Below are 26,954 nucleotides of genomic sequence, written 5' to 3'. Positions count from 1 at the left end.
GTTCTTTTCAGCCCATTTCAGGGAACATAAGCAATGGCTTTCGAATGGTTTCTACCCCTTACCTTCATCTTATCCAGAAACTAAAAGTGTCGTTTAAGTGCTGTCTACGTGCGACCTCCACTAAGAAAAGCAAATTATGTGCGGGTTGACCACATCCAGTTTTCCTCCTGGTACTCTGGAAGAGGCACTGCCACTGTGTACATTCTTTGCATACATTGCTGTAGGGTGACCACAAATACACAGCTGCCAGTGGAGTAAAAATACTGGTATTTGGGACAAATACTCAGGGACTTCTTGTTCAAACAACACAAACCACAGTTGGGATAAAGTGTAACCGTTTCCCCAAACTAAATTGTTCCTCGGTAAAATTTAACGTGACTGCAAATATTAAAAAATGAATAGACAGATTAGCTTTAAAACTGCAATTATATTCAAAATTAGGGGGGGTGGAAGGACTGTATAAAATTTTGAAGTGTTTTCAGTAACCTCTAGAAATGAAATAGTTTATTTAATGCTTACACATATGATTTAGATAATATTTACATAGTTCTATACTTATAGACATTATTTTAATTATACATTTCACGTTTCATCATACAGTTGTGTTATTTCATACATATAAAATTGTAAACTTTGATGTTGCAGATAACAAACTTTAGATATAAGCACATTGTCTTTTGAACAGCATTTTTTAAAATATGTACCACCTCCCAGGTACAAATTCATGCTGCCTTTTTTTAAAAAAAAATCTGAGTTCTGTAGCTAATTCCATAAACTAGATGTTTCACTACCCAGAATACACTTTAGTTCCCTGGACGAACATTAATAAAAGGAACGTCTTTTCCCAATCTGGCTGGGAGAGCTTACTGGGGCTGGTAAATTATATCAAAAATAACAGTCATCTGAGATGGTTCCAATAACTTCAGAGATATTCTGTGGGCTTGGTTGCAAATTTCAGGGTGCTTAGGTTGTAGCTCTCCAAGGCTTCCCGCAATGCGCATTCTTTCCCATTTCACAATCTTTCAATTAATTCCTGATCCATAAACTTTTATCACATGCCCTGGTATTTGGTAAAAACATTAAAAATGCCATTATACCCTTCTTAAGGGACAAACCGTTCCCAGTTCTCTGTAGGAGTCTTCCTCCACCTTTGTGCAGGCTCAGATTCCCAGTGATCAGTGAAATGAATGACACCAAGAGGGTATCTGTTTCTTGTTTCAAACAACCATTGCAGCCATGCCTTGGGGGTTCATCCTGAAAAAGATTGATAAAGACATAAAAAAAAAAAAAAGAGTACATGAAAACAGTTCTTCTGCTTCATTTGCAAACTATAAAATTAATATTGTACACTACTAAATCAGATTTTACGAGTGCTTTGTAAGTCACCCTACATCATGCCTTTTTCCTGTAATGATTTCATTTTTTAAACTTCAGCAAAAGTAGTCCAAATTCCTACTGAGCATAATGCTAGTGACTGATTTAAAAGAGCTCATGGGAAAGTGTTCTCTGTCTATACAATCCTAATTAATGCCTGTGGTTAATTTTATCTAGAATTTGCTACCTTGCTTTAATTTTATTTTAGGATGAGTTATATATTTATTTTATACATAAACACTATAAATTTTTATATATTACATACAACGAATTGTTCTTGTTATAAAAGAAAATTCAGCAACGCTTAACCCCACATTGTACAATTCATATATAACTACACTAACTAATATATTCAAGGTTTTTAACTTCCCTCTGATTCAGTAGACCATCAAAAATGGACCTGATTAACATAGGTTTCTAATTGCCTATGAAATTAATGCAAGTATTTCTCTAATTCCCTCTGAGTGCCCTGGTACCTGAAATTACCGCTTTCTTCAGTGAAATTAGTTTGCTGCATCATGCCCAAAACTGAGGAATTAAGCTTACTTTTGCCAGACTCCCAAAAGTCCCGAACCTCAGACCGCTCCTTTCCTGATGAGAAGCCCCAGATTTCTGGCCAGGACCTTTCGTGGTGCGTAACCTCAGCAAGAGCAGCTCCCAGCTCACGCACAGGTTCGGCTCAGCCACCATAATTCAAAACAGACTCTTGATAGCATCCCGTTAAACACAATAACTCCATACTTGTTAGATACGAAATTACTTTCCTGCCTCTATGTCTTGTTAAACTTAAATAAAACACCTTAGGTGGAATTACCTTCACAGCTGTGCTATCTTTAATTTTGTTAAGCATTTGTAGAGGCATGCTACCTTTTACAGCATTTATCTAAAGGAGAAAGTCAGATGCCTAAAAGAAGGTACCTAGTGCCTGCTGGAATACCCTGGAGTATCCAGGATATCTGTGCAGGGCTGGCAGATACGGTGTGGGACCTACAGGAGACCCGCGCCTTTGAACTGGCAGTGAGAGGCCAGGTGGGATCCCCAGGGGCTCTAAAATGACCCGGGAGGTCTATGTTTGGGCACATGCATTTCTTCTAAAATTAATAAAATAAAACACTAGAATTAAAAAACAAAAAAGACTAAACAAAATTTTATATGATTTCACTTAACTAAAACCATGAAAAAAAAACCGTAAAAACTCCAGAGAAATAATTTTGCCTAAATCTCATACTTTACTGTATAAAAACCTGTGGGACATCATCACCGCCTGTTATCTAGGTTCTACAAAAATAAAGGGCACAATGAACTAGTCACATTCACAATACTTTCATACTTTCTAACCACTACATTTTCAAAGTTAAATACTGAAAAAGTCAGAAAACACTAATACAGGCTTCATGCAAACCCAAGATTACAGCTTTTAGCTATTTTAGAGTTAAGTTTTTAATTCTAAATTTATATACTATTTTTTCTCATTCGGTAACCGAGTGCTGAAACTGTTCACGAGAAAAGCATTGTGACATTTGTAGTTAAATAACGTCTTGAAAAAGATATGGCTGCCTACAGTACGATTATTTTACATCACTTCGTTGTAGTTATAAATTCTAAAAACATAAAAGGAATTCCCACTTTAATGTGCTCCTCACAGCCAAGCCTTGGAGCTTGTCCTCCTGTTTTTCTTCAAGCAAATTTCCCTTTGAATCCCAGAAAAGTTTTGGTGGAGCATCATATCACAGTAAGCAAACAGTCCTTTGTAGTAGCACTTCTAGAAATGGCTGAGGAGAAGACGAACCTGGCTGGACTTGTCAACTGGAAGATGACCACGACGAAGATACAAGAAAGGCAGATACAGCGCTAAGATGGATCAGGTGAAGCATTTCTAGTAGGGTGTGGAAGCCGTTGCTTTGATGTTGCATGCAAGGCGATAACGAAGGATGCACACTTCTGCTTGCCTTTCTTTAAAAAAGATCAATTTATCTTAAAGTAATGCCAGGGGATGGAAGACTAAGCTTCTGAAAGAGATCTATGCAAACGTTATTAGTTTGGTCTGGGATGCTCAGGCCCAAACTTCCCAGCTACGTGCTGATGCAAATGGCAGGGGAAGGGGCCCCCACACCCCCCCAGCCCACAGTCTGCTCTCAGGGAAGGTCAGCGTTGGGTGAGGATCCATCCTGCCACGCTGTGCATGGCACGGTGGACCACAGCCTAGCACCTCTGGCTTACTAAAATCGAGCCTGAAAGGGAGTGTCATTGATTTTCCTAAACACATCAGCACAGAGAAAACCTCACTAGAGGGGAAAAAACTATTTCATGTAAAAGGACAATATAGGCACGAGGGCCCTGGATAAATTTAGTCTGAAAGATAGCAAAATATTTATAATCATCAGAGCTGTGATGGGTTGGAACAAACTTCCAGTAGGATATAGGGTGGGTAAGACACCTTCCGCATGGATTTCATCACAAGTTTGTTTTTAACAGCCAGAAGACTAGGTGCGGTAGACCAGGACCCCTCAGCAATGAACCAGCAGGGTCTTAGTTCTTTACAACTCAGCCATAGCTTTCTCACTGTGATTACGAGAAATCAAAAAGAACCTCTTCGTATCAAAGGAGGCTGCAGCTAATACCCAGATAAGCACTTAAAGGAAAACATAAATATTATAATAGACATTAAAATGGTTATGTGATTATTTTCTGCTTGAGGCTCATTTATGGAGTAGAAAGTGAAATACTACTTTTGGTCACTTCAGACTAAATCCCAAGCAATTCTACTGACTTCAGTTAGCTTCAATGAGATTACTTCAAGTTCACCTTGAAGTAAATGAGATCTGAATTCAACACCTTAATTCTGTTTCCTTTGGGGGAACTAAAGCCGAAAGCCCATCATAAAGACTGATGAATATCACTGATTTTATAGTCATGGGGGGTGAGTAAGCAGTGGTGAAGATGTCACAGAGAACAGTAAAAAGCAGACATTTAACTAGACATTGGTTTGCCTTACCCATCATCTGCCCTTTGTTGGTTATATGTCAGGTTATATTACATGCTGCACAAAGATTATTAAAAAATGCAGACCAGCCAACTTTTCTCTTGGTTTTTATTTGGAATGAAGTATCCTTCAAAAGCTATATTTTAAGCAAACATATTTTTTTCCTTCTTTGTCACAGCCAAATTCTCCAGTTCAGGAATTTACAATATTTTCCTTTTTCCAGAATGACACCTGCTGGTGGGAGAAGCATGGATGAATTGCAGATACTTTATAGGTTTGATTGCAGCTAACCTGACATATTCTCTGAGCATGCTTATCACCTGTGTCCAGGCAAACTGTTGAAAATAAAGATTTGGAAACTGTAAAGGTGCTATAAGGAGTATGTTGTAGAAGTAATATAGTTTTCCAATCTGATTTAATATTTGCTCTTGATAAATCACCGAGCTACCTGCTACTAAGATGATGCTTCAGTGGTGTCTCAGTGTTGGATGATAGCGCTATTTTGGAAAGCCCACAGCATTAACATGTCAGGTTGAGATGAAAGCCAGAAGGAAACCCTCCCTATCCTACGCAAAAAGCTGCTGCGCTACTTCAAACCCTCGAGTGCAAGTAAAACCAGCTGCTAACGCAACTATTGGTGCTTAACACTCCAAAAGATTAGTATCTCAAAGAGAAGTATTGCGCACATGTTCCTGACTCGGTACAGGAGGACATAGCTAGGAGAGACAGAAAGCAAGCGGTACCTTTCCCGAAACGGGGACAAATACTTCTCGATACACCAGGCAGCATTAGGCTCTGTAATGGGCTTCCATATTCATAGCACCTCTGTTGCGTGGGTCTATTGGCGTAGCCTCCCCTCCAGCTAAACTGGAGCCAGGCTTGAGCTTTTGATGCTTCCAACACATTTACAGCAATATTTCCACACGTGATTTCCAATGCTAAGAACAACCTTATTAGGAATACACAACTTTATTTCCTTCTTCTGAGATGTCAACTATCCACTGTCTCCTATAAAGGCAAGCTGAAGCATAGGTGCTCAGCACCCTGAAGAAAACTCTGAAGTTGGACTCTAAAATATCTAGAAATGTGAATTATTGAAGCTACTCTGGGATATTTTTGGACAGTAGCTTGTGGTAATTTAATAAATCAGATTTTGAGAACTGTATGTTTTAAACACGACTTACAAAGAAATATTTATGAAAAAATTGCCCAGTTATAAAGAAAAGAGTATTAGAAATTCAATTCAGAATTAGAATTCAAAGAATTCTTTTGAATTATTTACAAGAGCATAGGCAAACACACACATTCAAATGTGTTCCCCTTGGGTAAATTATTAATATACAGGTATTGCTATGGCATACCTCATTGTAACATCAGAAGGCAAACTTTCTTGTTGATTACAGTATTAGATGGCATCAGGCTGCAACTTAAAGAGACTTGGCTTCTACTCCTGGATTTGTCACTGGCCTCCTTCATGGCTTTGAGCAGATTACTTCACAACTCTGTTCCTTCAGTTCTCCCATCTGTGAAAAGAAGATAACATTGCTTTATTGTGACAGTTAAATGACCGCTTTCCAAAGACTGTTTTTATTTTGGTAAATACAAACACATGAAAAGGGGGTACATTGCTGTAAACTCACTGGTAAATGTAAGACACATGAGACTGTTTGTTTCAACAGATATTTGAGATCTGGAGACTTTCTTTAAACATATTTCTTGCAGAGTTGTTCAAAGCTTCAGTCCTACCCATGGTTGTACCTACTTCTGTTTATAGAGTCCTTGTTTGTTACACATATAATTGTGACAATCAAAAGCTGGAACCTCATCATAACTTCGGTTTATCCTCCTTAAGCTCCTTAACAAAGCGATGACTTCATGAAGAGCCCAGCTACGTCCCTGTGCCTTCAGAGTGGGACCTCAGCCCAGGGTAAGCACTTTGCTGAGAACAGAAAGACCGATATAATCCCCAAACCTGTGATAGCCTGGCCATCCCCACAAGGTTTGAGCTAGCTGAAAAGCAGAGAGGAAATTGCAGAAGAGATGCTTGTGCAAATATGTTCCTACTTTTTACTGCCGGAGCCTGAGGAGCTTTACTGAAACGGGTTTTCTAGCTGCTTCCACTTAGCTCAAGGAGTGTCTCCTTGAGCACATCATTATCGACAATTGACCGTGACCGTCTCAGTTCTGTGCTAGAATCCAGCAAAAAGACACTTTTCATCCTAAAGCGATAGCACTGCTTTTCTTGTCAGATTAGAGGTCAGCTTGAGTCTTGAGCTCAGGTTACTGCTCACCCTTAAGCAGTCTTTCCAGTTTTTAATGCTACACATGGCAAATGAAATGCATACATGGGATAGAAACAGCCTGGGATTCAAATAAGCCTCTGCAGAAGGATGAGAGCTCTGAATCTGGCCAAATTTTTCTGCTCTCTCAACTCTACTTATTGAAATCACATGGCATGGAATAACACTGGCGTTGGGATTACTTTCATGTCCCGTTATTTTTATTTCATCTAGGACATTCTCAACATCAACCTTTTAAGCCTTGCTCACTGAATCATGAGATACATGTGATTGCCATAGACCCGTCCCACTTCTTACTAGGCAGCTACGAGGAAACTGGTTTGGATCCCAGCACACCAGCTACAATGCTTTTAAGCGTTCTCATCACTTCTGGTAATGTGTTACCAGCGTCATTTCCCACAGAAGTCCTCCCATCCCTTCCCCCACAGAACAGCACATGCCCTATGATGAGTCCCAGCTCATCCAAACTCCCTTAGCTGCTAAACCACGCTATGACCAAAAAGCTCCTCCTCGAAGGCATTCTGGCTTCAGCTGACCTCCTTGGGGACGGCCATGGGCTCTGCAGAAGTGATCTCTTAACAACAAAGTTAAGCATTACTTCAAACTGATCCGAACAGAACAAGAAATAACAATATATCCTGCTGTGGTTTAATTTTCTCACTAGTTTTGCATGTGTAGCTTTTTCTCTGCCTGATGGACGTGCTTTTCTTCCTCCTGTAACCAGCTTCCTCCAGCTTTGGTTGATTCTGTACTTCAAAGAGTACTTTCTTCCCCCCCTCAAAATATGTAAATATGTCCTTACCTTTCTCTCTTTTGTCTCCACCTTTCTTTGTCTTACCCACATAATTTCTGTATTTGGAAGGGACTTTATCAGCACGTACCTTTTTGTTGCCTCTCTCAGAGAAATTCCTCTCCTTCCCACCGCAGCCCTTTGCAGCCAAGTCGGAGGGAACTGCTTATCTCTAGGGCACAGTAACTCCTTTGGGCTGCTGCAGCCCCTTCTCAGTGGCCAAGTACTTGTCCCACAAGGATGAATACCAACGTAACTTCTGTTTTCTGAAGGCCACTTACCCTATATCGGCCCAAAGAGGTCCGGGAGGCTCAGGTTTGCAAGCGGGGAAATGAAATGCTGTGTAGGGAACCAGAGCTCTGGGAAACCTGAACCAACCCATCCGTCTGCACTTCTGCTTGTGGGACAAATGTGAAGGCAGCCACGAGTATGTCCTACCTTCACGGCATTTGAGGAAAGCTTGCTGTGCTCTGTCCTGGGCAGTCTCCCTGCCCAGACCACGGGGCAGCAGAGGAGGTGTACACCGCTCCTTCCTTCCCTTTAGGAAGGGTTGGTGCTATGCGTGAGTTTGAGCCCCAAACACGATACAGATCCAGAACTGCAACAGTTCCCCCTGCACAGAGTAAGTAAGAAGGTTCCCGAGTGTTGCATATTTTTGTATTTCTACTTTTTGCATTGCTTTTTTTTCCCTTCTACTGTTTCACATTCTCCAAGTTGTTTGTCATTTTACAATCCTACCACCAAACACCAGAACCAGTTATGGTTTTCCATCTAAAAATATACACTTTCAGCCAAAATGTCATACATTTTAAACTCTGGTAAGAGCAAAACAAGAGAGAATCCACACCGTGTGTGCCTTCTGCGTCTGCACAGGACTGCTAAGCACTGCAGACTGCACAGGATGTAATGTCAGTCCCTGGGGGAAAAAAAGCATAACTACCTGACCCAAACTAGCAGGTAAACTTGATTAGAGAATTGCTACTTCACTACCCTTCTCCTCCTCACCTGCCCCCCCTACTTCCCTACTTGTCTCCTCTTCCTCAGAGAAAAATATTTCCTGGGGACATATCAAATATGTTGCTGTACCATAGCAAATTCTCCACCAAGATCCAGAAAGGTTAGGTTTTGCAAGATGTCACTTTTCCAGCAAATCAGATTTGCATACCACGCTCAAGGGAGGTTTTTTCCCATTTTTTTTTTTTCCTATTTGCTATATAGAAATTTCTTTCCTTCAAGATCGGTTTTAATGCTTTGCACCCGTGAGGTCAGATTAATAGGCCTGCTCTTATCCACGCAACTCTCTACACCCTTCTGACACATGGTCCCTTTTCGCCTTATGAGACATTCGCACATGTGGTTTCATGTACCTGTTCTGCCTGAATTCTGGAACACCAGTTATCCCACTCCCCCGACTGGAGCCCATTAATTGTCCTGAGCTTTGTTCCCCCGTTGGTTGGTCGGTTGGTTGGTTAACTGCCATTTCCATACCCTCAGTAAGCCTCCAGACTTTGCCCTGTTGCTAGATCACCATCAGTTTATCCAACACAGCTTATAGTTCATCTTCACAGCACAGGACCCTTTCTCTTTCCCACATTTCTTCTAGATGAAGCACTCTTTGGTATTTCTCTCAAGCTCCTTTCATTTGTTTTTACTTTATTCCCACATATCCTGCCTTCTGAGACATGACTTTCTTTGCTGATCCCTCTTTCTCCTCTGCCCCTGCCTTGCCTACCAACGTATTTTCTGTGATGATTACCCATCAAATTAGATACAGTGTCTTTTCCGACTATTTTTTTTCTTTTGTTTGGGATGTAAGTTCTAGGTAGTTTCACATCTGAAACTTTAAACACTCTACACCTCCTCCACATTTCAACCCCTTGGCTCCTCAACCCAGATGACTGCAGTAATTAATTCACATAGTTTATCAAAATTTTCCTTTTCAAAATCAGGAACCTTAACTACAGTCCTGCTTCTATTTATTTTTCTATTTAGTGTAAACACAGTAGACTTGTGAGTACTTGTTTCAAAGCTTCTTCTATTTTTATCCTTCCACAGAAGCCATGGTGCTCATCACAACAAAGTCTAAATAGGATTGGTTGAGAAGTCATTTTGTGAAGAAGTATTTCATGTACCATGTTAATGGGTACCTTGAGAGATAGGTCCCTACTTCTGCACGCCTTCCTCCAACCTACATCTAGGAGTCTAAGTCTCCCATAAAGACATAATTTCCAGTCATTATTTATTTCTCTAATTATACTACAGAGATCTCTGTTCACGTCTAGATGATAAAGATGAACTAAGGGCTACAGCAGCTGTCCGAAATGATCTCTACGTGTTCTCTTTCAACTAACTTTTCCCAAAGTAATTTTGACACAGACAAATTTTGTGTTAGGCCAGCAATAAATACTAATAACCACTTTTTTCCTGAGGGAGAATTTATGACACACTGGGTTTTTTTGAGCAAGCCAGTATACGATATTTCCAGCTCCCTCCCAAAGAATTGCATCACTGGACAGAACAAACCCCAGGGCTGCTGCGCTCCCAGCTGCCCTAACACTGGGATACCTCAAAAAAAGCAGCTGCTTGTGAATTGGGAAGCCTCGGGGCTGGGTAGCCTGGAGGGGCTGCAGCCTGAGGACCCGGGAGGCTTGGGGAGGGGGGGACCAGAAAGGTCTGATCCCCCACCAGCCTGGCAGGAGGCGAGGGGAGAAAGCCAGAGAGCTGCCAGCCCACCGGTGGCACGGACAAGGTGGGAGCTGGAGGTGCTGGGGCAGGGGGAGACTTGGGAAAGGGGGTGGAACAACCAGAATTTATTCCCTTTTAATTTTGGCGGTGTAGCTTTTGTCCACCTTAAGAGGTGACTTTACCCACTTTGTTATTTATCGCCACGCCGGTGGTCTGGTCAGCCCAGCGGAGGCCCGAGGGGTGGCTGGCGCGGGCGGTGGGGACGGGGCAGCAGCCCCCCAGCTCGGATCCCTCGGGGGCTTCAGTGGAGCTGATGCAGCCCAGGGACGGCATTTTCACCCCGCACAAATGGCATTTTCCAGCTGAGCATGGCCCCATCCGAAAACTTTTGATGAGCTCTTGTGCGCAGCGCGCTACCGGCTCCAGTTACCAACAAAATATTTAAATCTTTCACAAGCATTCAAAATGTGAAGCAAGACCAGCATTTCAGCCACCAAATGAGTAATACCTCTGAAGCAGATGCAACAAGAAGCTTGCGGGAATTTTTGTCTAGCATTATTTACTACTACAAATTACTTACCAGATCTAGCCTGTTCAGACTGCTGCTCTTGTTACACTAACAGAAAAAAAGTTGAATTTGGGGAGTCTTTTTTTGTCATGGTGCACTCTCACTCACTTTCACTAGCATGATACAAAAATGATGCCTGGGATTACGATAGTGTGATGGAAACTTTCTACTACACTTCAGCGAACCTTAAGGGAAAACATTTACATATGCACTACAGATATTATGTGCCTTTCCAGGAACCTTGTCAAAATTGATCACATGAAAAAAACTGAGACAATTAGGAAGAAAACTGCTTCATCAACTTCTTCCGTTACTCATACCATGGGGCAGATGGAAGATCAAAACGAAAAGCTTAATTCTCAAATGCCTTTTGAAAATTTGGCTGGATTTCCTACCATGTCACCTTCGTGAGCCACACAGAGAATGAGCAGTCTGTGACCTTTTGAGAAGCAAAACACCACCTAAAGTAGCAATGTGGTTCAGGATTAGGTCCAAACACCGAATTGTTTAATTCAAGAACAAACCGCATTATAGTTTGCTTGTGCATCTGCAAACAGAATAGGATATGATGAAACAGAAAACTCTCCTTGTGGTTTTGTGTATATCATCCTTGCCACTTTCATAATTAGAGGACGTAGGCTACCATTAAAATCAATTGCAAAGTTCCCATTGACTTCAGTAGATGTAAACCAGGCATTAATATTATGCTTTTCAGTTTTCTTGAGGTTTAAACACCTCATAAAATAAATTTACAGATGAACTAGTAAATGTACACTTACAAAGAAACCTCCTAAGGAGTCCCTGAAGCCATGTTTTTAAATGCTGCTATTCATTCAGTTTATATCGGAGAGATTAAGGGACTGTCAAACAAGAGTGCATAGATCAAGAACAGCAATAAGGAACTCCAAAAATATATCCCAGAAATATAATTCCAAAAATATCATTTGACATATTTGACAAAACAGACTTAGAAGAGGGGTTTATACTATGCAACATATTTCACAAGATCAGAAAACCCTATCTATTTATTTATCTGCCTATCCATTTCAGTGATCTGTAAATGAAAACATGTACAGTATAAGCAGCAAGTTTTTTTTTTCCAGGAACCCTTTCAAAACCACTCACATAAAAATGCAAGAAAAGCTAATTGAGAAAGAGAGAAAAAGTGAGGGGGGAGAAAGAGTCTAACTGATGAGAAGTCAAAAATACTACCATCCGGAGCTGACATTTTCTTCTATAGAGCTATGTGCCCATTGGGCATAATTTTTGATCTCGCAGACTTTCCACATGCAAAACTCCAATTGACTTCAGTGCAAATGAATGAACTGCAGGATCTAATTAAGCCTGCTGAGGTTTGAAAAACAATCTCATATGCTGCCTGAACATTTCCATGAATTTCAGAGATTTTCGAGATAGTTTGCCTGATTTGCTGCCAAATAATCATTTATAAATAATTATAAGTATAATGTGTAAATATAAATAGAAGGTGAACATTAGATGATAAACAGATATAAGGAACTAACAATTACCTAACCTGACTTGATGAAGGCTTTATTAAATGGAATGTCATATATGACGTTACCAAAGAAAGAGTTGTGATTGATGGATGACATTTGCACAATCATCTTGTTCCAGATACTACTGGCGCAAGCAGAAAGGCTCTTCTGGCAATTAATAACCACTTGGGAAATGTTTGCCCATTACCACACAGGAGCATGGTAGAAGAGGCAAGGATACTGTCCAGCTCTCCAGAGCAGAATTCCACTCCCTTAACCCAGAGACCTTGTTTTCTTTTTTCCACCATGCCCTGCTTCATTCAGAAAATACCTTGCACCTTCTCAACAACTGAGCTGGAGTTCTGCAGTTACCATCCACTAATTCTCCTCGGTGCTGCTTCAGCTCCAGAGCAGAGCCGTGCTGGATCCAGGGATGAAGCCGTATGGGAAAAAACACAGTGCAGTCCCCAAACTAGAGTCAGTGTTCCAACGCAAACATATGTTGGAAGCATACTGAGGCTGCAGAGATCATTCTGTCATTCTTCATTTTAGGATACTCATCCACGTAGCTTGACTATTATCTCAACGAGGCATTTTGCATACACTTGTTTTTAAAAACAAACTAATGAAGACTATTCCCACTATGTTCATCATACCCACAGAGATCCTTCAGCTAGGATGGTGCCTTCAGGCCCTCAAAGACTAATAGGGAAACGGACAGCAAAGAATCACAGGACCGTGGAGTAACTCAGGGTGGAAGGACCTCAGGAGCTCATGTGGTCCCACTCCCCGCTCAAAGCAGGAGACTAATCCCAACATTAGATGTGGTTGCTCAGCGCCTTGTTGAGGTTGTCCAACCCTCTACGTGCATTGAGGCTAACGGCAAAGCGAAACTATGCTGGAGGCTTGCCAACAGCACACGAAGGATAAAATTTGGGAGCCCTGAGTAGCGTTCCAGCTCCGGAGGGACAGGATCCCTACTCTCGTGGAATCGCTGCAGCTCACAGCAATGCCCAGGGACAGCACTACGGGGGTTGTCCCCGGTTTGGCCTCTGGTGCACCCAGCTAGTGACTGCTCAGTCATTCTGCGAGGACGGCGTCTGGAAAGTCTGATCACGGGAAGGAGCTGTGCAAGGCGGAGAAGATGAAATCTCTGGAAATATTTGCTGTTAGGCTTTAGTAAATCTCTATGGAATATTTGGTAACTGTGTTTTTTTCCACATCTTGAAACAGTCGACCAAATTTGAAAGGCTTTGTGAGGATGGCAAAAGGCACATACCTGATTCAAAGGCAGAGAAAGGTCTGTCTTTGCTGCAAAACCTTTTAAAATACAGGGGTCAGATTTGTATTTTTTTTACAGCAGAAAGCAGAAAAACATATTTTTTGCTAGCTGCCTTCTTATAAATAGCTCAACCACTTTTCAATTCAAAAATTAAAACAAAACAAAACAAAACACCTAGAGACCGACATTGGATAAAAATAAATTTAGCCTAAACACATAAAGTTCAGCAAAGCTCTGAAAAAAACAAAACCAGAATCTTATAACAGGAAGCATTAGGAAACCTTCACCATGGGCAGAGCTGCCCGTCCTGCCTGTAATATTGTTTGTTAAGCACTTTGGAATCCTTAGAAGTGAACAGAACTGCATAACTGAAGCTGCTGGACTGCATTTCTCTGCTCCCCATTTCTGCTGCAGTATCTTACTGTTAATTATTGTTACAAACTGCAGCTGGCTGGTGGGAGCACCAGTCAAGTATGTTTTCCTCTGGAACTAAACTGCAGGAAAAGAAAAAATTCTGAATATGCATTGCATCAGGATTAAAGACAAATTTTGAAGTTTGCTTCCAGAGAAAATGCTGGTGCACTCAAACCTTATTAATGTACAGGGGAGGGAGTGCCAAAGGACGAGAGCACTCCACAAATACAGCTGCAATTCCATGAAGTCAGAGCAAGCAGCTCCTTGCCCACAAGATGAGGTAAGTAAGGGATGTAGTGTAACAGCCCACATAACCCAAACGGATCTTGCAGCTCTAACTATCTGTGCCGTGAGGCCCCAAAACTAACAATACCGAACCTATCATACATATAGCTTTTGCATTCAGCTTGGATTTTATTTGTGTATTTTATTTGACAGTTCTAACTCCTGATTTTTTAAAAGTATTCTTTCTACCGTCGTCATTATTAAGGGGTTGGTTTTTTTCTGAGCTTCCAGTATGGAATGTCACTAGCTGGTAAGGGATCACTGATGAACCCTCCATCCTGTCGTACTCAGCAGAAAGTTTGCTACTGGTTTCAGAGGAGCAAGATTTTCACCCCACAGGAAATCAAGGTAAGTGGGAAATAATACTCATTTCATCCTATTAAATAGTAAAGCTCACACGTTTTCAGGATCTCAGTCCACAGACATTTCCTTTTTCTGTCAGAAAAATACAGTTGGGAGGATATGTAACATAAAGTACAAAAAAGGTGCTGTAACACAGAGTGAGACAAGGGGGCCAAAGCTGTAAATTCCTTCCATCGACATGGTAATCTGTATTTGTAAAAGACCAATATTGAGCAGGCAGTGAAAACAGAAACGCATAACCACATCACATCATTCCACTGCCAGAAACATTCATACTAATTTCCACCATCAAACACACGGTATGATTACTTAAAGGTTTTTTTAACCAATCCTACTTATAAAAACAAAATCCTCAAGATGGTATAACTTCACATTTTCATATTCTGTAACATGAATATACATCAAATTGGCAACAATCTGTACCTTGTGTACAAGCCTCCGTCAGGGTCATTAACACGGAATCAACTCCTTGCAGTAAGTAAACACTTCTTTTTCTTGGTTTTTACGTTAAAAATTGAAAATTAAGCTTGCAAGTCATTCTGAAGCAGCAAAACAGGGTTGACAAAGCAAGCACTGTAGTCTGATATCTTTTATTAGGCCAACTTAGAGTTCAAAAATATGCAAGCCTCCTTGACCACACACAAGTTCATGTATGCAGAACTGCAGGCTGGACCCATAAAATGTATTAAACTACTTGCTTTGTCACTACATATATATATATAGAGAGAGTATATATGTATATAATGCATATGCATACACATTTGAAAGGCTTCAGAATAAATTGTTCATTGATACAGGTTTAAAATAACAACTCTGAAGGACTTCTGTGGGCTGGCATGTAATCTTGCTATATATCACTGGGTTTAATAAAGAAAATTTAGCAGCACACAAAACAAATCCTGCTTCTGATTTCTGATGAGGTCTAATTCTTATGAAAAAACTCATGACTCTTAGTAATAGTGTCAGCAACCATAGGTTCTTTGCTGCTAATAATAATAACAATGAGAATACTCTGCAAAGATATAGCACTGCGTTTCCCATCAAGTGTTTTACAAGGAATAATACAGAGGGTCACTGACCTTGTAGTAGCTATGATACTTCAGGATGCTTTGTGCAGGCAAAACCCACTCTAAATGGTATGTCTCTTCTGCATAAGAATTCAAATGTTTCTAATATTGCTATGTGCCCACAACAAGGTGTGTGCATAACCTGCTCACCTCTGCTTTTCATCCCACAAGCATGTAAACAGATCACCACCCACTTCTTCAGTCCCCACGACAAGCCTTGCACCCGGGGAACAGAAGGGCCGGTTGTGGGAGCTATACACAAAGAACATATTGAAGAATTACAGTGACGAAGGCAACCACTCTTCTCTCTTCAAGTTCTGGCACCGGTGAAACTCCTCCTGGGTGTTTCGTTGGGAGTGCAGTCACACCAGTGAATGCACGCTATCCATTGGAACGAGGACCGAAGAATCAGTGTCCTTCAAGCCTTTGTGCTACCAGCACAAGTACTGCTTCGCAAATGTGAGTACCAGCGATCGCATGGTGCCTCTACAGCCCTCAGCTACTGGAACCCTGCCAGCAGATGCTGTGGCAGTACCTTGTGCTCTGGCTGTGTATGCCTTGAGATGGGTTGGTGGATCTGCTCTGATAACATCAAATGTGGCTCTGATAAAGTCTGCTAACTCACTTCGAGTGAGTTTGAAGTTGAGGTTAAGTCTTTTTAGATTTGATCCTGAACAACAAAGGCTGTTTGAGACCAAAGAGCATCACAGATTTGCAGAAGAGCTTTGTCTGGCTAAGGCAGTGTGTTCGAGAAGGATCAACATTTTGATCCTTCTACCGGTGAGCTGGCTCCTGGGAAAAAATATCGGTAAGTGGATATACTGATTAATAAGAAGTCTGAAACCACCTTTAGAATAAATTTAAGATGTGGCCTCAGTGTTACCCTATCCACCTGAAAATAATATGGAGGATTAGACATAAAAGCTAGAACTTTATTTATCCCTGAGCTGAGGTAATGGCTACGAAAAATGTGGATTTCATTGACAGATGATTTAGTGAACATGATGACAGACGCTCAAACGTGGCTCCGTTAAAGATAAAAGCAACATGCTTAAATCTCATGAAGAAGGATTTTTTCTTATTGGTAGAGAATGTATGTCAAGACCTTTAGAAACCTAGGAACCACATAATGAGAAAATAACAAAGAATCAGCACTCATAAGTGTCTGGCTGAAGCTCCCACTAAATGAGCTTTGATAGATCATTTTTTCCTGACAACAAAGACACCAGAAGGATTGGCTGGATTGTAGCTCCTCACTGCAACCTATGATGAAAAATAATTCCTGTAGCCAAATGGAAAGCCAAGGAGAGGACTTTCTCTCTAGAAATATGGGTTTTCGCCCTTCTAGAGTGAATCTAGTCCAGAGATATCATCTGAGAACATCAATACTATCAGGGGCAGAAGGAGGAGATGTAGTTGTAGTATCAGACAAAAATACTGGGACATTGTGTTCCTTGAAGATGACAGTTTTATCAGTGACTGGGAAGATACTAAAGATCTAAAAACTAAAATTAGTTATGCTTTTGCTTCTGAGAGTTCAACCTCCGCTGCCTGTTGGAGTGCCAGTTGCGATGCACTGGCTCAGTCGGCCTCACTGTTTTGTGTCCTTTTCTTGTTTGGTATCAATGAGGGTGACCAAAAGGCTAGCCAAGAGCTGTCCTCCCTTTCTCTGTGGGCCTCAGTGGCAACTGACTGCTGTTACTGGACTAGTCTTCTGGAAACACTGGTCTCGGGTGCAGCTGGTGGCAGTGGGTGGCCTCAGCCCTCTTGTTAACAGGACACTAGAGGAGAGAAACGGACACTTCTAACATGTGGCTCTTCTCATGTCAAAAATGTCAAAAATGGGTCAGATGAATAATCCCCCAGAATTACCTGCTCCTCTCCATTAACCATAAACGTTACCTAAGGTGACATGCTTAGATACGAACATCCATATTGCAGACATCTACATTTAGATTAGAAGAATCCCACCCTAGACATCTGCATTTCAGTGAAAACATTGGTGCCTTATGGCACAGATGCATCTAGGAGGTGATACTAACATCATGGTCTTCCACACTACAAAGACCAACAATTTTGACTCCCAAGTCTTCTCTGGGCATTCACAACGAATGTCAAACTGCACATTTGGAAGGAATGTGGCCTATTTCTCAAGAGCAGAACATAGATTATAGCCACCATGCCATAATTCTTTTACGTATGGCTTAAAGCCTGGCAATTTCATAAAGCTGACCATTAAAAGAAATCGCACTTATATTAACTATTATTTTATTTATTTGCCAACAAACACAGAGAAACACCTACCATAACAAAAAATACAGCAACAAAAAGTACGGTAGTAACAAACTATCCCTAACTAATATATGCAAGCAAACACTAGGGCTATCTACTTGTTTGCCAAGGAATCCAAAGGTAGAGATTTGCAGAGTTTGGGGCTGCTTTTCACCCTTAGATGGAGTCCTGTGCAGAGAAAGTATATGTTCTGTGATTTAACAGACTTGGAGAAAAATAAGCTTTTTGTCTTGCTTTGTAACAAGATTCCTCCATAATATTTTCATAATTAAAAACTAGGAGTAGGCAGGTGAGAGGCAGAGCTGTTCCATGTGAACAAAGAGATGAGAAAGAAAGGCGTAATTGGGGCTCCTACTTCCAGTTCCTACTGCACAACCTATAAAATTGCTGTAATGTCTTTCTCAGAGAGCTTTATTATGTTATTTCATACTGTCATCCAAGCTAGAGGAGGCCTGCAGACCAACTTTGATATGTTTACACTGAATTAACATTAATTAATGATGAAGGGTACCATGAATAATCTGTTCAGCTGACCAAATGTAGATGTCTACGTAAGAGTGAGATGAATTGTCTCTAAGCTCAATTGATTGTATTGACTAGTTTGACTACACAGGGTATTTAGACACCCAACTCACGTGTGAACACCTATATTTACCCCAAAGGTAAGCGTCTAAAATCTCTCCCAGGCCTCACAACTCTCTCTGGCAGATAGGTGGATATTCCAGACTAGCTTAGTAATGAACGAAATGATCTTAACAAAATGGAGAAATGGTCTGAAAACAATAGGAGGCAATTCTACTGAGACAAGAATAAAGCTCTACACTTAGGCAGCACATGCAGGATGGTGTATCATAGGCTAAGGAGCAGTTCTGAGAAAAAAATGAATAAACTGAAGATTAATCAACAGTGTCATCTGGTTATGAAAAAAAGCCATCATAATATGATGGGATGTACACTTGACAAGCCATATGAAGGAATCCTTCCATTCTGTTTGGCACAGGTTACATTGCATCCAGCTTGGGGCACTGCACATCAGGAAAGATGGAAAATAAAAGTAAAGCTGCAAGAATGGCTGGAGGTCAAGAAAAATAAGTTCTTCTCAAGCCAGTTCAAGTCAAAACCCAGAAGAGGTAGCAATGGGCTTAACTTGCAGCAAAAGAGATTCAGGTTACAGGTCAGGATTGTACATATAACTTGCACATGTCATAAAGGACACTTTTCTAAAATGATTAAACACTGGAATGAACCACCTTGAGAGGTTCTGAAATCTCTATTCTTGGAGGTCTTGGGAAGCAGGTTAGTCAAATACCTGTTAAGGAGAACACAGGTATTTTTAATTCTGCCTTGATCAGAGGGAAGGAGTAGGTGACCTCAGATCTGCTTTAGCACTGCTTTCTATAATTCTGTGATAACATCCCATTTTAGAGATGCAGAAGCAAAAATATGACTTGCCTTTCACTACAACAATGCGGCATATCCAGAATTAGGACACTCTGACTTATCTCACTCTTTTAAATAATACCAGCCAGTAATATTGACCTAGTCTTAAGAAAAAAAAAAATCTCTTTTAAATAGCCACATTTTAAAAATAGGTAATAGAATCATAGAATAGTTTGGGTCAGAAGGGACCTTTAAAGATCATCTAGTTCCAACACCCCTGCTACAGACAGGGCCATCTTTCACCAGACCAGGTTGCTCAAAGCCCCGTCCAACCTGGTCGCGAACACTTTCAGGGATGGGGCATCCACAGCTTCTCCGGGCAACCTGTGCCAGTGCCTCACCACCCCCATCACAACAAATTTCTTCCTTATGTCTAATCTAAACCTACCCTCCTTCAGTTTAAAACCATTGCCCCTTCTCCTTGTTCCATGACCTTCCCAGGCACAGAGGGGAGGCTGACAGGTCAGTAGTTCCACCCTTTTTAAAAATGGGTGCAATGTTTCCCTCTTTCCAGTTACCGGGGTCTTCACCTGACTGCCATAACTTTTCAAATACCATGGAGAGTGGCTTGGCAGCTACATCAGCCAATTCCTGCAGGACTCTGGGATGGATCTTGTCAGGTCCCACAGACTTATGTATGTTCAGGTTCCTCAGGTGGTCACAAACCTGGTCTTGTCTTACAGCGGGAGGGACTTTGCTCTCCCAGTCCCCATCTTGAAGTTCAGGGGCTTGAGAGATGTGGGAAGGGAGATTACCATTGAAAACTGAGCCAAAAAAATTGATGAGTACCTCAGCCTTCTCCATGTCACTTGTCACTAGTCTTCCTGTCTTATTTATTGGGGGGGCGGGGGGAGAGTACCACTTGCAAATTGAAAAAAGTGCATAACTACATTATTGTTGAATCTGTAAATACAAACTGAGCAATTTCATCATTTTAATGTGTAAAAATCAGACTCGCATTTACAGCCACATCAATTACTTAGCATAGTAAATAGATTACGTAGCAAAGTGATACAAAACTGTGTGTGCAATTTCATGCAGTATTTTTGTATCTTTTTAAGTTGCCTCTAAACTCCCTGAAACAGATACCAAAGAAAACTTGAAAGAATGCAGCAGTATTCTCTCTGTCACATGTAAAGATCGCTTTCATTTTCTTCAGTGACTTCCCTGCAGCATAATGCTAACACAGACCCAGAAGTATGATCTCATTCTGACCTTTTCAAAACAGATGGGTTGGGGGATCACCATGAAAACTGCAGCTTCATAATCTTCTAACTGTTGAAGCCATGTACCTTCTCAGAAACGATGCCAATCATTTGAACTGAATTAAGACAATTTTCTGGCATGTTTCAATGACCTGGTGCCCAGGGTCGAAAAAAATACTTTGTAATTTGTTCTAGATGGCCCGAGCATATACTCACTACTTCTGTGGGGTCCTACGGCAATACTACAAAGCCCTCCAGCAAAGCAACGTTCAGGAGGAGAAGTATAAACACGGCAATTAACATTTTAAAGCCAAGTGGTTTTTTACATCTGCATGGGCTTCACCTGCTAATGCTTCTTCCCTTCTGCAATGAATTATCATGTTACTGTTATCTATTTCTTAGGAGTTTTTACCAAGTTTTAGGATTCAATTGAATTTCCCAATTCAGTTTCAGGACAGACATTCTTATCTGCATCATAGAAGTCTGGGGAAAAAGTCTAGCATAAACGGGGTGTCTCATGCTCTGCACGCTGCTATAACTGGATACGTACAATGGCTCTTCTCTGTGCCGTGGGAAAACCCCCTTCAAAATTGTTGTTCAGCATGTTGGGCTTTTATATGCCAAGCCTAAAAGAGTAGTCACACATGCTACCAGACTTCAATATTTGTGACTGTATGAATTAACAAGGTCATCAGATCTATCAGATTACAATAAAATTCCCATGCCATTTTTTGCTTCTATACCCCCTCGAGTAGCAATGTAGAAGCCAGTGGCTCTGGGACTCTCCGTCAGTGACACTCGCCATCCGGATCCACAGATACCGTAGCACAGATGGTTTAGCTCTGTTATCAGGCCAAAGACATGCTCAGGATTTGTCTAGACAAGGCGCTTTGAGAAAATTAATCTGGATCAACCAAGTGAAGTGAATTATACAATATTGGATTTACACTCTGAATAAGTATCTGCGCAGGTGTTTAATACTATTTAGTATATCTGCATTAGAAATCTATTGAGATTAACTTCCATGTCTCACAGATAAGAGGTTTTTGTGCTCTGTGACTGGCAGTTTCTTAATAGGAACTCCCTAATGCGAGCCATAAAGCCTTCCTCTTTCTTAAGATTTTCCATCTAAACCTGCAGTTCTTAACCAGACAACAAGAGGAATGATGGCAGTTATGAGAGAAGTGATATATCCAGCAGATTAGAAGCTTATGCTTATATTTGGAGTTATAATTGGAGGCATTTAGATATTGCACATGTAAATAGTGCCCTGCTAGTATCAAGCTTTCCTAAAATTCAAATTAACAGGGCATTCCCAATGTGGAGATATTGCCCCTCTTTTCATAAGAATTAAGAGACCAGAAGTGATTTGTTATGCATCTGACACAAAAAGCAAAAAATGCATAACTTAACATTAGACATATAAAATATGGATGTCTACAGCTGACAGGTCAGATCATGCTCTGCACAAACGGATATTTAGGGGTGCACCTCCTCTATAAAACAAACTAGAGGAATTTTATATATATATAAAATATATATATTATATATATTATACTCAAAGTACCTAATTCTCTCTTCTGACTATAAAGAAGTGTGATGTGACATGATGTATGTTGTACACCTCTAAAGATAAATGATATCTACATGCATCAAGTTGTCCCTAAGAGTTATTCCATCTTGGCATGCGCTACTGAGGATGATCAAGTTAATGACTGGAGGTTTCAGATCTCTGGCTGCATGTTGTACTTCCCCTGTCCCTCTGCAGGACATCTTCTGCGCATTTTCATTATGTATCTGCACAAAAGTCGTATTTTAATGGTTTCTTTTTCTTTTGGTGTGTTCCAGAGATCCACCTGGTTTCTTTTTCTTTTGCTACAAATAGCATCTGAAAGTGACTTGGCTCAAACACTAGTGCCTCAAGACATCATACTCACCTGCAGAAAAGATGGATGGAAAAAGGCTGTAGGGCAGCGTCTCGCATCAGATTGCTCTAGCAGCCCCACTGCCCAGGCTGTGACCCCACATTAACGCTGACAGCTGAAGTTCAGCTCGTGAGCCCCACTTCTCCGCTCTGATTTCAGCCAGGTTGGTGCCTCCCTTCAGAGGCAGTGCCTTCACTTGAGGCCGTAGTTTGGGAACTGCTGCTCCACACCGCATAAAGGCTTGAATTAAGCATATATAGTCTTTTTGGGGATAAGACTAGGTGGTGACATACTAATCTAGTTTCCTTCTGCAACAGGGTAACAGATGGGAGAAGCAGGAGGTGTCATATCTTGACTGTTTTTGACACTGACATGGATTATTCTTCTACCTAAGGCAAAGAAACATAGTTTAGAGGAAACTAGTATAGGATGAGTACAAACTGCCTGGGAAGTCATTCACTAGAAGCATTTATCAATGGTTAGTTATTGAAATAGTAGGATGTATAGAGTGGGATTCCCCAGGAGTCTGTGCTAAATTTGGGGCTTCTCAGTATTTCCATTAACAACCTGAATGGGGGAAGATAAAATGTGCTTATTCATCACTGAAGATAACCTCATGCTAATAGAGGCTGCCAGCTCACTGGAAGATAAAACTGAAATTCAGATTACCTTGACAAATTGGAGAAATAGTCTTAAAAATAGGTGGCAAACCAATAAGGACCTATGCGAAGTCCTGCACTTTCACACTGCACAAATACAGGCTAGGCAAGAATTGTAAGACTGCAGCCTTGTAGAAAGGAGCTAGGGGAGCACAGCTGGGCTCTGCTGCAATTAAAAAAAAAAAAAAGCAAACTCCGTAGTGGGATACATAAAGAGTAAGACAGCCTTTAGGAGACTTGAGTTGTCCGCTCCCTCAGCAGCAGCAAGCTCTTCCCTCAAATACCGAGTCTAGTTTGAGATACGGCAAAAGAGAAGTTGGACAGTTCAGAAAAGAGAGAGAACAATTGCCAGAGGTCAAAAAAAAAAAAGACACCTATTAGGAAAAAGCAAGAGGACTGGCATGGTTTAGTCTACAGGTGACTACAGAAAACATGCCAAGAAAAGACTACCTGCCTGAAGGATGGTTAAACACTGGCGCAGATTGCCTGAGGGGTGTGTGAAACCTCCACCCCTGGATGTCTTTAGGAACAGGCTAGACAAATGGGAAAGACAGAGGGAGAGCGGGTCATCAAGGCATAGGGAGAGGTTCACTGATCTCTGAGGTCCCTTCTAACGCTATTTTCTAGGATACAGTCATTCTGCATCTTCTAAACTTTCTGTTGTGTGTAGTTGCGTTCACAGTAATTGTGCAAAGACCAGCATTTCTCATTCAGCATCCTTGGAGCTGAATGAACCTGAGCTTTTTACTTGTTATAAATTCAGTAAGTCCGCTAGTTCTCAGAGTTCACTGCACTAAAGCTAAGGCAGTTAGACAGCCTGCTTTTATAATGCTTTCATTGAATAAGTTTGCAAAGCTGCTACCTAGAGTCTACATTATTGCTCAGCACCACTTTGTTAATTTGGAATCCAGATCTGGTGACTGATTTAGGAAAACAGTTCAGCTAATCCCTAGTGAATAGAAATCCTCAGCCTAAGATTGTATGGCTCACCAGATTCCCACACGTGCAAATGCAGCAGCTGCCTTGCAAAGGGAAGTTAAAATATCAAGTACAAACTTTAGGGGGTTTTCACATGACATGCTCATTTTCCTTCCTCGGAGATCTAGGGCTCCAAAGGGAAGGAGTAGAGACAATCACAGATTTTCCCAGTAGATGACTTTTGTAGTAAGGTGGCAAGAGCACGTATGTATTCTAGAAAGCTCTTTGAGGGCAGCAATTCTGGCAGGAGAACGTTCAGAGCTACTGTTAAAAAAACCTAATTCTGCTAATTAGCCTTGTCTCATTTCTTCAATCAGCTGATACAATTAGCATGCATACCTATGTGATATCAATAACCTATGTATTTTAAACTGGTTCCATATAATTGCCTTCTGCATGATAAAACACATTCAGGCAGAGTACTATGAATTCTAATTCCTCAGCGAGAGCTTCTGGGAAGGCATTTGTTGTTACAGGAAGGCCCCAGTGCAGATTGCTTCTTGCCTGATAGGAAGCCCTTGATTGACCCTCAACCTGTTGAGCTTTGGGAGACCACGCAAGGGCCATTTCTTCACTCAAACTTGGCATGAGGTGGGCAAGCAGCTGATTTTCCTGGGACGCTGAGATAGGCCAGTCGCTTAGATTGATGTTATATCCTGCACCTGCTCCTGCAGTAGCCATCCAAATTTAGAAATAAACAAAAAAATGTAATGAAAATAACTATTTTAATTATGACAACAATGAAAAGTCTTTTCTTCCTCAAAATTATTATGAAGACGTAATAATTGCTCTCACATAAGGCCTCCTGAGTGGCACTGCATTAGTGAATGGCTCCAGTGCAGCTGAAACTAGTTTCTACTGAAGAGAAGCACAAAACTTCCACCTCCCCATACTCAAGAAAATATCCCCCAGCTACGATTCTTTCTATTGGCATATTATTTACAATACGAGTTTTGAGAGCATTATGTAAGTTGCCCAGTTATATATTGATTTATATATGACCCTGGATATCTCAGACGCACACCTCCCTCTTCTCATTCTTGTCGTGCCACCCCACCCCACTTTTTTTCACTTTCCCCCATCCATACTTTCTTCCACCCTTTCTGAGATTTCTTCTTTTTCCTTCCAAATGAAGTTGTATGGGCTTAACATTGGAGGCTCTAAGTGTCTTTTCAACAGACTGATGCTTCTCTGCTGTTCTCGGGAGCAAAGAGATTTACTTCTACAATAGTCTCACCTCCTGCCAATTACAAAATGAGGCTCAGTTCTCTAACTGTGCAGTGCAGGACACTAGACCGGAGCAGCTGAAACCCCTTCATTAGAAGCAGGATATTCCTGTCCAAGGTTACTTTCTAGTAAATGTACATTTACAGGTGCAATGAGAGATCTTTGATATAATGCCTAAGAAAAAAAACAAGGCTCAAAATCTAAAGCTACTCAGATACTTACCTCCTACTCCCTGACAAGAAATGCTTAAACAGGAGTCAGATGCCCAAGTATCCCAGATGACATTTGGGGATCCAGGCCTATGGTCCCATCCGAGCTACCCAAGCACCAAATAATTCAAGATGCTCTCAGATGGGTGAGAGTCTCACGTGGAAAACTTTGCCTAAGTTTCCAAACAAAGCATACTTCTGGGCAGTAAATCAGGTGTTGCTGGTCTCTTTCCTGAGATCTGTACCAGAGATAGCCAAGGTGTACTAGAAACAGTTGTGTGTTACATGTGGAAAGCAAGGGTCTATACAAAGATGTGCTGATTGTGTTAACTTAGAGCTTTTCTAGCGTCACACAGAGTTGAGCCACTCCTTGAGCTGTAATGAAAGGCAAGTTGCATTTACTAAAATAAGGTAATGATTTTGCGATGGGGAAATAGCTTCTGAACATCATTTTACACTGATATGCTTTTAATAACTAACAAGACTTCCTTTTCATATAATATTTTATAATTTTTATCTGTCTTGCTTACATCCTTAAGCCATCGTGGCTATGGCATGACTTATATTTTATAAGCACACTACAACTCTCCATAATCACTGTAAGTTAGTATACAGAATTGCTCTCATGAGTTAGATGGTTTCTGGACTCCCCAAAAGTGATCTTACCCAAGTAAGCCAAGGAGGCAACATACAAACAAGAACAGGACGTACAAGCTGATGATAAAAATAATTTTTAAAATACTTATTAAAGTGAAGAAATGCTAATCCTGAGGACACATTCTTCTCCTTCGGATGTTTTCCCCAACGCCCTTTTGTTTCTTTGTGGGGAAGAATGACTGCAATATAAGCTCAAAGAGACATAACTGGTACAGTACCAATACGCTAGATGCTACCATATCCAGACTTTGGGGACCTAGCCTCTGAGGTAGGATACAAAGTCCCAGATCAAGTGCTTCAATTGCTGTGAAATATGTGAGAAAATCTGGACTCTCAGAAGAGTGACAAATATGTAGTTGCACATTAAGTCACGTAGGGTTAGGTGATACAACAGGCCAGGCATGTGAAGCTTCAGAAATCTCATTTCTCTCTCGAGTTGGCATACCTTGAAGCAACAACTCAAAACCAGTTTGAATTCTAGGCTGGAACCTAGGGCCATCCTAAAGCCCTGAGCACGGCTAGTACGCATGAGCACTTCAGCAGGAGCAGTACTATTACCTTTGCACATTGCAAATCTCCCTGGCCACAAACACATACATTTCATTGCCCAAACTACTTTCATTTTTAGCTATGCAGATGTACGTTACAGATATTGAACAAAGTTTCTCCACACATTAGCCCTTTAGTACACTAATCATTTGGTTACTCTTCCCTGAATTCCCTCTAGAGCACTTATTAATTTATGACTGAGAAGT

At 41.0% G+C, this 26,954-nt stretch overlaps 1 long non-coding RNA gene across 3 annotated transcripts in view; it reads right to left on the bottom strand.

Annotated features, from left to right (window-relative positions):
- Positions 1 to 210: 210 nt before the first annotated feature.
- LOC142039576 (uncharacterized) overlaps positions 211 to 26,954 on the bottom strand; it is an 86,346-nt gene continuing 59,602 nt past the window's right edge. For all 3 annotated transcript variants that reach the window (XR_012652945.1, XR_012652943.1, XR_012652946.1), the window contains 2 exons: positions 5,719 to 5,880; positions 211 to 1,254 (listed from right to left, as the gene is read on the bottom strand). This is a non-coding gene — a long non-coding RNA (uncharacterized LOC142039576). The remainder of the gene's footprint in view (positions 1,255 to 5,718; positions 5,881 to 26,954) is intronic.

Source organism: Buteo buteo, chromosome 14 (assembly GCF_964188355.1).
Source record: "Buteo buteo chromosome 14, bButBut1.hap1.1, whole genome shotgun sequence".
Taxonomy (NCBI): Eukaryota; Metazoa; Chordata; class Aves; order Accipitriformes; family Accipitridae; genus Buteo; species Buteo buteo.
The sequence above is the reverse complement of the archived record's forward strand: the minus strand, read 5'-3'. Positions and strand labels throughout refer to the sequence as shown.